General features: G+C 34.6%; 1 long non-coding RNA gene across 1 annotated transcript; it reads left to right on the forward strand.

Annotated features, from left to right (window-relative positions):
• The first annotated feature begins 4,795 nt into the window (after positions 1-4,795).
• LOC135225451 (uncharacterized) lies at positions 4,796-7,187 on the forward strand. The gene is made up of 3 exons (XR_010316966.1): positions 4,796-5,026; positions 6,171-6,298; positions 7,072-7,187. It is a non-coding gene; the product is annotated as an uncharacterized LOC135225451 (long non-coding RNA).
• Positions 7,188-11,457: the final 4,270 nt, after the last annotated feature.

The raw sequence follows: 11,457 nt of genomic DNA on the forward strand, positions 1-11,457 counted from the left end.
CGCTGGGACCCCAGAGCGTTGTGCGAGCAACTGTTGGATTAAGACCTCTCTCAGCTCTTTTAACAAAGACTGAAGCAAAAGAAACTCAATTTTTTACAGGATCGTGACTGTAGATGAAACGTGGACTCATTGATTCCGTCCAAGCAGTGGTCAGAGGCCACCAGGAGGATGTGCTGGACCATTGAAGTTCAAATGTGAGCGGTCAGCTCGAAAGGTTATGGGAAGGATTGAAGAGAAGGTCGGATAATATGCAGAAAAATAATCCATTTAAGTTTATAAAAAGAAGAAACTTTAATTTTTACCTCGAGTGTATATAAATTGTATTAGCCACAATGCCGCCATGTCGATTCTTCGAGCGAAGAATTGACGATGTTAAGAGGGCATTGTGGCTGGTACAATTATTTATGTATCTGGCAAAGAGTGACCAGTAGATGCTGCATATATATATATATATATATATATATATATATATATATATATATATATATATATATTATATATGGGTGTGTCTGTTTGTGTGTAGTCTATTAGTATGCATGTAGTTGTTGTAATGTAACTTAAGCTGGAAAATCAAAAAACGCCAGTTTCAGTTCCTGCTTTGGAAAACACTTAGGCCGATCAATTAGAACAAACGGATCAGTTAACAAACAAGCATTTAGTGTCATTCGCGAGCGTTTCTGTCAACGCGAGCGTCCTCCGAGTATTGACTCTATATTAGCCAGTCGGGTCTAGTGATACAGAGCTTATTAAAATAAATGAGACTAAAAAAACACTACTCTGTAACTCTGTACCGCTGAATGGTCAGTTGAGTTGCTTTGTTTTTAATTCTGTCTATACATGCATGTGTAACTGTCATTTTGTTTCCTTTTATTCTATCTTGATCGTTGCTTTTAAAAGATTAGACAACATTATTCAGTTATGATTCTCGGTTATTATTTCTGCAATACATAAAATATATAATATATATAAATTTATATAATATATATATATTATATATATATAATATTATTATCATTATATATATATATATATAATATTATATTATATAATATAATTTATAATACATATATATATATATTATATATATATTATATATATAATATATACATACATATATATAATATATATATTATATATATTATATATTATATATATAATAGTATATTAAATATATATATATGTATATAATATATATATATATATATAATTTATAATAATATTATTATATATGTTATATAAATATATACCTATTCTATAATAATATGTTATGTATATATTATTATATTACAATATATTAATATTATAATATAATTTATATAATATTTAATAATAATAAATTATTAATTATTTTTATATACTTAATATATATTATTAATAATAGAATGCCTATGTGTTTATAAAGAAGGGTGGTTTTAAGCAAGACAAAGGCTTTCTAAATGAAACCAACTTGTTTAAGCAGACTCGAGAGAAGCTTAGGTCCTTCAGCGAAGTCAGTTTTCGGAAGAAATTTCGTGGCTGACTCTGTGCAAACATCAGGGACGATGGTCATTCCGGACGCGATGCCGCAGTTCCTGACCTTCCTTGCCTCGAAGTCTCCTCCCCACCAACTCTATCTGCTCTTCGACAGCAATTACAAAGGTGCGTGATGTCGATGTTGTTTATCAGTCTCGCCCTCTGTCGCAGTGGGTCTTGGAGGGTAAGTCATTGAAGTTATTTGTTTGTAGTAGTATTAAATGGAGGAGGAAAATTATTTTGTTCATTGTTATTGATTTTACTCTAGCATTAAAACTGAGGCAGATATTTTTCAACTAAATTCTATAAAATTCTTCATGACTTATCCTGCCTTAGCAATCGTCATAATTCTTCTGTAACTCATTCGAAATTATTTGGTTTCCATTGTTATAGTTATCGAAAATGATTGGTGTTTCATTTTTAAAAATCTATTTTTCTTTTATTCCTTTGAATGCAAGCAACAAAATTCAGGTTCATGTATAGTAATTAGTATATTTTCTGTTTATTTCTATGATATACTTTATATTGAATATGAATATCATTTTTATTCAGTGTCCCTTACTGTATTTGACATTTAGTTTAGTTATTAGATATTATTTAATAATGCTGACATAAAATACAGCAACGAAACGGCTGCAAGGTTTTCTGCACTTTTTAAGAAAGGCGTTCTTGGTACCTACTCTCCTCAACGCAGCACAGAAAAAACACCTTTAAGAAATACAGCAACTTTTCCTAGAGAAAGTAAGTCACCACTTTTGGTTTATTAATGAAGTTATTTGATCAGCAAATGCAACAGTCACGAACTAATGCTGGTGGAAATTACCATCAGGTTTATGATGTGAATCGTGGCGTAGAAACAAAATGCGCTTAAGCGAGGGTTATTTTCGTTATATTTATCTAGTATTATATGTTGTTTATAGTTTATGGCATAAGCATGCACTGAATAATTTCTATGCAATGTGTAGCGTAAGATTTCTACGCAGTGTGTAGTGTAAAATCTATAAAGTATTACTGTTAAGATTCCAGATGCTGTCTTGGTTATATTTGTGTGGATGGATCATAGATAGATCACATTAATTTCATGCAATGACCCATGCTACAGTCGCCGTAGCCCGAACCCATGAAAGAAGAGAAGAGCTGATCCTATCGTTAACGATCTTGCCTTGTAACAGTAAAACATACGTGACAGAAGCTTAGACAACCATTAGGATTCTGTTGCAACAAGCAGTGAGGCCCGAAAAGCTGTTGGTGTGATCTGGGAACTTTAAGCTAAAGTTTAAGTATATCTTAGTTTAACTAGGAGTATTATATATTTTTACGTGGCCAGGAACCAATTGGTTACCTAGCAACGGGACCTACAGCTTATTGTGGGATCCGAACCACAGTATTTCGAGAAGTGAATTAATAATCACCAGAAATAAATTCCTCCGAAATTGGACTAACGAATCGCAAGGCGAGCACTTAAACCACCCGTCCAGCGAGGAACTATAAGGAACCTGAAGCTGTTGACATTCGGTTATGACTATGATCATTGCTCTTAGCACTTGACTGCTAAGGTTTGCTGCAAGCCCAGGAACGTCTGATGTTTTAGAAGTGAGTGTGGCTTACCCTGAGGCCGAGCTGTTATCATTTGCGACCCGTATAAACAGTCCGTATCGAATTCATGTGGAAACTTGCATCAAGTACTATGAAACAGCAATTATTCTCTGTTCATATTTGTAGGATTGGACAGCGTGCTTCAGTTCTATTCGGAAAGTTGGACGGAATGCACTGTCATCGAGTACACGCCGGACCTGAAACACATCGTGGAGCTGGTTTCAACGCCATTAACGGTTACCAACACTGGAAGACGTCACATTCTTGTCCTTTGCTCCAGGGAAAATGTTGTGGAGATTTTCAAGCTAGTAAGTATGGCTGCAGGGCCTTATTAGAGGGGACGGGTGTTTTAAATAACTGAGAATTCGGAATTAAACTGATTTAGTTCTCGGTGTTAATCCTGCTTGGGTAATGATCCGAGACCATTATGTCATGGTGATTTGGAATAGCTTTTAAATAATTCGCTGATTTTTTGACATATTTTTCTAGACGATTTAGATTGTAACATTTTTCAAATTTAATAATGATGCATTAGTTTAGTGACCTCATGAAAGCTCCAAAATCTTGGATTATTTCACAAGGGACCAGCATAGATTTAGGATATTTTTTTTAAATGTCCAACGTTTAATCATTCAATGTGACAGTTATTTCTCAAAATACAGTAAATACCTAAGAGCATAAATCATTTTGGCCTGGTTTTATTAATTTCTAGCAAAAACAAAAATCAGTGCGGCAGTGTGATCTGCTCTTCCCCTACTGTGAAAATCCAACCCTTCCATGGTAGATGTAGGATTCTTGTCAGGTTTGATTAGGATGGTAGGTTAATTAAACTGTTGTTTTCCTGACGATTTTTTTATGTGATTCTTATTTCGGAGAATTTCTTTCCAAAAGGTTTCATTGACCAATTATCCTAACCCAAACCCTGCATTCTCAACATGTTTGCAGCGGAAACTGAATATTAAACTCGCCGGGAAGAAAAAAAACTGCCAGTGGTGTTTTACCTTCCTGCGAAAATGATTTTTTACAAGTAACCCAAACTCATCATTACTCTATATGATATTTGGAGAATACTCTATATCCACAGATATCAGCGAAGAATCTAGAGAGCACATGGAACTGGTGGATCATCTTCGTAACAGAGGAGGAAATTGCAGAAGTCCTTCGAAAATTCATCCGAGAAGGGTCAGCTGTGAGTCGAATATTCACTCATAGTTTTGTAATGCATTTCTGGAATAAATAACCCGAATTGATCGCTTCTTAATCCCTACCTAACAAAAATTTAAGAAAAAAACTTTTTTTTTATTTTTTTATTTTCAGGTTCTCCTAATAATCATTCATCCCAATGGAAACTCCTTCAAACTTTTCACTTCGTACATAGACAAGAATGGACAGACTAGGTAATGTTTTGAAGAAGGAATTAGGAAAAACTAGGTTTTCTCATGCGTATTTACGTTAATAAAGATTTTCCTTTTGTGACCTTTACATGGAAAATCTGAGGTCACGAATGAAATAATACAATCCATATATGCAACAGAGACCAATCTCTTTAATAACAGAGAAAGAACAATTTACTACCTGTATTTCAATTGAGTGACTGGATTCATGTTCATCTATGGTGGAGATCTGCAGCGGAGAGGGGAAGGGTTGTAAGTTTGTAACATTTCACCTTCATCCAAAACAGATTTTTTGAGGCTGAGACTTGGAAACTTTCGTCACGAAAGCTGGAAACTTGGACCGGCGAAATCTTTCGTGATCTAGATGCCGTGTATTCGGACTTCGGAGGTCGAAAACTGACCGTAACTGCCAATAACGACAGTCCGTTTGTTGAAATGAGAGAATTCGACAACGGGACCTACGTTGCTGATTCCGGAATTGACGTCAGCGTGATAAGTGCTCTCGGATCCGTTTTGAATTTTACGTAAGTCTCTCTCTCTCTCTCTCTCTGTTTTTTATTTGTTACGACACTATAAATCATATGAAATGGTTTTAAATAACACACCATTTTTCTGTTTTCTTTTGCAGCTGAAATTTGAATGATTAAATTGGGTAGCCTCATACGTAGATCCAACTTTGCCGCCACCAACGATAGGAATAAGAGTAAGAACAGAATGACCTTAAGCGTCAGTCACGCCACCTTTTGTTCGCAGACTAGATGATTCCTCTTGATAGTCTCATCCTTTGCTGAGAGAGACCTCAATTACTGTATTTAGAAGCTTAATCATCGCGATGGATAGTGCTGCTAATCAGAATTAAAAACCAATGTTTTGGAGTACTGTTTTTTTCCATTGTTTTATATTTATGTTTTGTCCATTGTCTAATAACGTTCATTGCTTGAAAGTCTCTTCTCTAGTCTGTTATTAGTGTAAAGTGCCATTTACTATTTCGTCCGGCATCTTTTAATACCTTTTCGACAAACTTTGCTCTCAGTTGAAAACAAATTTCTGTTTTGGTGAAAAAGGAGACAAGAGATTCGTGGGAACGGAACTCGGATGACCCTTCCCGAAGGGGGTTAGTTCCGTCAGTGCACCTCACATGGTGCGCTGTGGGCATTAATTAAGCGTCCCTTCGGCCACTAGCTCCCGCCTCCTTCATTCATTTTACTGTACTGATTCTGTTCACATTCTTTCTTCCATCCGACTTTCCACCCTCGCTAACAGTCGTTTCCGAGTGCAACAGTGAGGTTTTCCTTCTGTTAAAGCTTTCAAACGTTTATGTCAATTTCCCTTTCAGCGCTTGGCATCCGGCCAAAATTCTATATTCTATTCTCTCCGGTAACCCTGAACAAACGAACATGATATATATATATATATATATATATATATATAATATATATATATATATATATATATATGTGTATGGTATGTATGTATATGTGCGTGTGTATTTATATAATACAGTATATATATCTATCTATATATATATATATATATATATATATATATATATATATATATATATATGTATATATGTGTGCGTGCGCGTGCGTACTGTTAATGGAATTATACAACCATATATCATTTAAGGAAGCTCGAGTAAGTAAACGGATTTCTTGTCTCGAACAGGTACAGAGTCATAAAGCCAGCAGACGGTAAATGGGGCGGTCCTCTCCCAGACGGTACAATCACTGGTATGATCGGGGAAGTGGCCAGAAGAAACGCTCATTTCGCCATCTGCGAAATCACTATCACCGGTGAGTGAACACCAGTACCGATTGCAAAGTGGCCCTTTTGTTTATAACCACCTCTTCACTAGATGACCTTGACTTTGTTGGCACCGCTGGTTTCTGGGTATCCTTACGATCCTTTGCTGTTTGCACCAGACTGCTGAGATGTGTTGCAAGTTCCTTTGACCTCATTCAGTGTTTCACATGGAAGGGACGTTGCCATACATTCAACCTTCTTCGCGTTCTCAATCAATGACAGTCAAGTTGATTGCAGTCACTATTAGCTTGGTATGTAGTCTTTGATATATATAAATATATATATATATATATATATATATATATTATATATATATATATATTATATATATATATGTGTGTGTATATATATATATACTATATATATATATATATATATATATATATATAAATATATATATATATATATATATATATACTTGGCATGTTAATATTGTTAACCCGTTACGACTCATTGCCGTTATCGGGTGACTCCCCGAGAGTTTTAGAAGTTTCAGTTACTTGTTTTTGTGAAAACGACTTCAAAGAATTTTTTATCCGTTTGTTACTGAAGACATGCTCCATTTCCATCTGAATTCTATCTTGACTCGTGTTCACAAGCTTTTCTTTTACTTCAGAATTAATGATACCTCAAGTTATGTAATGATTCATGTCCAGTGAACGTGCGTCAAAGGAACCATTCTCATGGAATTTTTCAATTTGGCAAATTATTCTTATTTTATTTATTTTATTTATATATTTCATTTATTTTTTATTTTTATTAGGTATCCGAGAAAGCGTGATTGACTTCACGATGCCCTATTTCCTGGAGGCTCTGACCATCGTCTCCCGATCCCCGGCAGAGAAAAACAGAGCCTTTGCTGCCTTCTCTCCGTTTGACTACCAGGTAAATCAGAGCTATGGATGATGATGCGTTTTCTAAAACATGATATTTCATGTGATGGGTGACATTGAAGACGAACGACAATTTCATATGTGAGAGGGAAAGGTATTGCCCTCCTTTTGAATGTTAAATATTTTCTTAACGGCTATCATTTGACTGCTTGATTTTACTGTCAAACAAATATGAAACAATATATCATCCAGAAAATAGAACATCGTAGTATTTATGTCGAAGGAATGTCTATATCCTTATTAGTTCAGTTTTATGTCAGTTGAACAGGAATTAAAAATCCAAAAACACCCCACAATGCATTAGTCTTTATTTTTTAATTACACCACTCTACTCCTCGTTAGAATTAAAATTTAAATCTCGTAATATAATATACTGACTAGTAATTTTGCTAAGTATAGCGATATGATAGTTAAACTTCCTGTCTAGAATTGTATACATACTGATGTGGACGAATATAAACAAAATGGGTCTTATTAAAACATTTGTAGTTGTAGTCGTTAATTGAACTTTATCATTTTCACCTATCTGTAGATTTTGGAGAACTCTTGTATAGCAGTAATTTTTATTGGTTTTTTTTCCACTGTTATCTTTATTCTGAATATGAAATCTATATCCGGCATAGATTGGCATATGACCTTTTGTCTGATCTTATGTAAACTAGATTGGGTCTGGCTCTGCACATGACCTTCTAAGTCAATCTGGATCGGGCTGAATCTGCCCATTACTTATCTGGATTGGGTCTGGATGTGCATATGAATTTCTCAAGGTAATCTGGATCAGGTCTGGATCCGTTTATAACCTAAGTATGATTTTTTTTTTCTCTGGATCAGGTCTGGATTTGCATAGTCCTTTCTACCCTTATCATCGGCCCACTGCTGACGTTCGAAAACTGGTTTATGAAGAAATACCTAGATAGGACAGACTTGGAAGGCAACCTGGAAACTTTCACCTTCAACATGTTCCGGTGTCTGGTCGTCCAAAACAACTTGATAAACTCCCGTTACTGGCCGCACAAATTTACCTACTTCTTCTGGTATCTCTTCTGTTTAAACATACTCGGTAAGATACACACACACAAACACACACCATCTTAGCAGCATTTACAAAAAAAAAAAAAAAAAAAATTGAGAAACATGGCCCTTCAAATATTTCCTCTAACATCGGGTTGAGGTCAGACCTACTTAGTTGGACAGCTCTATTGAGTAACTTGGGCAAATCCTCCATAAAAAGGTTTAAGGTTAGGTTACTGCAAATAGAAAAGTATTTAATGAGGATTTCACTTACGGAAGCGTAACTCATATTCTCGACGGGAAGACGCTATTAAGTTATTTTTTATTCACTAGTGGTTTACAGGTCTCTAAACATTACCCTCTGTATTATATATTTTTTGGTAATATTTTGCATTTCAATTCTTCCTGTGATATCTTACAATTAGAATGATTGGATCGGCGTTTGAATGTGGTCACAAGTAAAATGAGTGGTTATTGCACCTCAAGGTCTAGGATAGCTTGCCTCCCTTTTGCGGATTTTATGGTTAATTCGATGTCGGGATCATGTCAACATTAGCCAACCCACTATTTTTCAAGACAGTAGTATACCACTTTGAATAGTATTATATCTATAATAATTGATATATTCACTATACTATATATATTATATATATATATATAATAATATATTATCTAATATAATATTAATCTAATAAATAAAATCTATATATATGATATTATGATATAATATATAGTATATATATATAGTATATATATATATTATATATATATAATTATTTATATATATCGACAATATATATAAATAATATAATATAAATTATATATAATGGATATTGTATATACATATATATATTATATAATATATTCTATATATCTATATGATATCAGTGGTTATAACATTGTAATGAAAAATAGTGGGTTCGCTAATCTTGACATGAACCCGACGTCGTTTCCTTGCAGTGATGCTTTGCCTCGTTTGAAATTGAATGTGTAGACTCTTCTGGTCCTAACCTTTTGGCCTCCGATTGGGATTCACTATTTTGCATTGAAAACAGAGTAAATTTTTTTTCTTGTAGAGGTACTCTGATTTATTTTCGTTGTTGTTTTAGACTGAGATGGAATTAAGCCAGCACGAGCTCATGCGCACCGATCAGCCCGTAAGATTCATTCGATGATTTGGAAGTGATAAAATGGTCATGAATAAAAATGAGGTATATTAATGGTATGGAAGTGGAAGAGGTTGTCAGGTGTAATGAAAAAACCAACGGGTAGAAATGGAACCCCGTTAAACCCTTAGCTGACCCTTGGTAGGAATAGAAGAGACACAGCAGGTAGTAGATGGCCGGCTGATAATATTGAAAAAATTATTGTACGAGAAAAAAAAATGGGGCTTACAAATTCTACGGAGGTTCCATACCATATTTCATTTACTCGCCTCTATCAATAGCTGTAAAGCTTCTATCTCGTAGGGTTAAGTATCTATAGAAAAAAAAAAAGGGGGGGGGTGTTTCTTTCACCTCGACTGAAGGGAAAGCGAGTTTTTGCGCATGCCCCTCGTAGAGAACTATGTTCTGTCAGGATATTTAATGTTATAATTGTTTTTCGTTATTTATCCCCCTTCGGTATGGCGTTAGCTGTGATAACAGCCTAAGTGGAAGACAAAGCGATAGTAGAATGCTTTGGTCGTTAGATGTTAAGCGGCCGAACTGAAAAATGATAAAAAAAAAAAAAAAGAGTAAGAGAAGCACAGCAATGATCAATCAAAGTGATAAACGATTACCGAAGTTAGGAGCGGCGAAAAGTATGCTGAATTAGTGAGACAATGGTAGCTGCAGTAGTTTGCCTCATGAAAAGTTATATTTACTTCACTCCTGGTCTGAATCCAAATTGCCACAGGAAAGCTTCATAATACAATATAATATACTTTTCCTTGCCAAGCTCAGGATAGGAAAAGGATACAGGAGGAAGGCGAGCCAATTTTGAAGGTGGTTTTGAAGTCGATGTGGTGAGGAGCATTTTGTAGTGCATTTTGAACCTTCTTCCACTATAAACCTGGAATATAGTAACTGTCAGAATTAACGTCCACAGTAAATATTGAGAAATTAGGCTTTTAAACTACCATTAGATATTAAATGTCACTCTACATGTTTAAGAGTAGACTAAGTTTTCTGCATATAACCGTTACTTAAATGCGAATTAGACTAATATGACAGACTTAGTTTTGAAAAAGGACAGAAAGAAAATACCCCAGGATTATTTTAGGTCTCCAGTCTTGATTTGCTTGAGTCATTGCCTATAGTTTTTAGTTAGGATTTGTAAGCTATGGTTTCTTTCTCGAATATTAAAACCAAATTAACAATTTAGTGCTTGCTTTAATCGATGAAAGAATGGCAGCCGATGCTGAGAATTTGGTACATCCCATAAAGTTGTCTAAAATAATGTTGTAAGCATATAACTTGAAATTTTTTTCTCGGCCAAGTCTGTTTTTCTGGGAGTGTTGGATTCTTCCCAAGATCAGATGTAGGAGAGTAGGATTTTTTTTATTTGTCTCGTTTATTTTTCTTACATGACAATAATATAAATTTGTGGGATATAATACAATAGTATTCATGTTAGAGGAACATTGTACTATAGAAGCTTTCTACTTTGGAATGTCGAAAATTGACAGCTATTGTCAGACCCCCCCACCCCCACCCCAATGTGTTGATCTAGGTGGCAGATTATAAACTTACAAATAACTGAACTTTGGCGTGTGATTGAGTTTTTGCATGATCTAAACTCTTTAATGGAAATTAAAAAATTTTGTCATCCTAGTCACTGTCATATTGTCAAGTTAAACCACATTTTTATAACCAGCATTTTGAAATGAACTTTTAAATGCAAATTCATACTCGACCACAGTTTTATGAAAGGAACTTTAACTTAGCATGTCTTAGACAGTTTAGAGTATGATTTACCTGATTGGATTAACATAAAGATTATCCAGATTGACATTTACAGGTCACAGACGGGAAATACAGGTAACTTGACTTATCAGGGTGTGAATGCTGTTGTTGCAGTAGTGATACTGATGTTATTTATAACAAAGTACTGGTAAAATAGATTTCTTTATTGTAATCTACGCATGCAGTCTTTGAAGGTGTTAAGAGTAAGGGTTATTACTTAACATATTTTCCCTGGAAAAGAAGGAATACGGAGACATGAAAGGTTAGGGTGAGGCTTGTAGATAGGCTGTTGTATATCAG

The sequence above is a fragment of the Macrobrachium nipponense genome, chromosome 13 (assembly GCF_015104395.2).
Source record: "Macrobrachium nipponense isolate FS-2020 chromosome 13, ASM1510439v2, whole genome shotgun sequence".
NCBI classification, from domain to species: Eukaryota; Metazoa; Arthropoda; class Malacostraca; order Decapoda; family Palaemonidae; genus Macrobrachium; species Macrobrachium nipponense.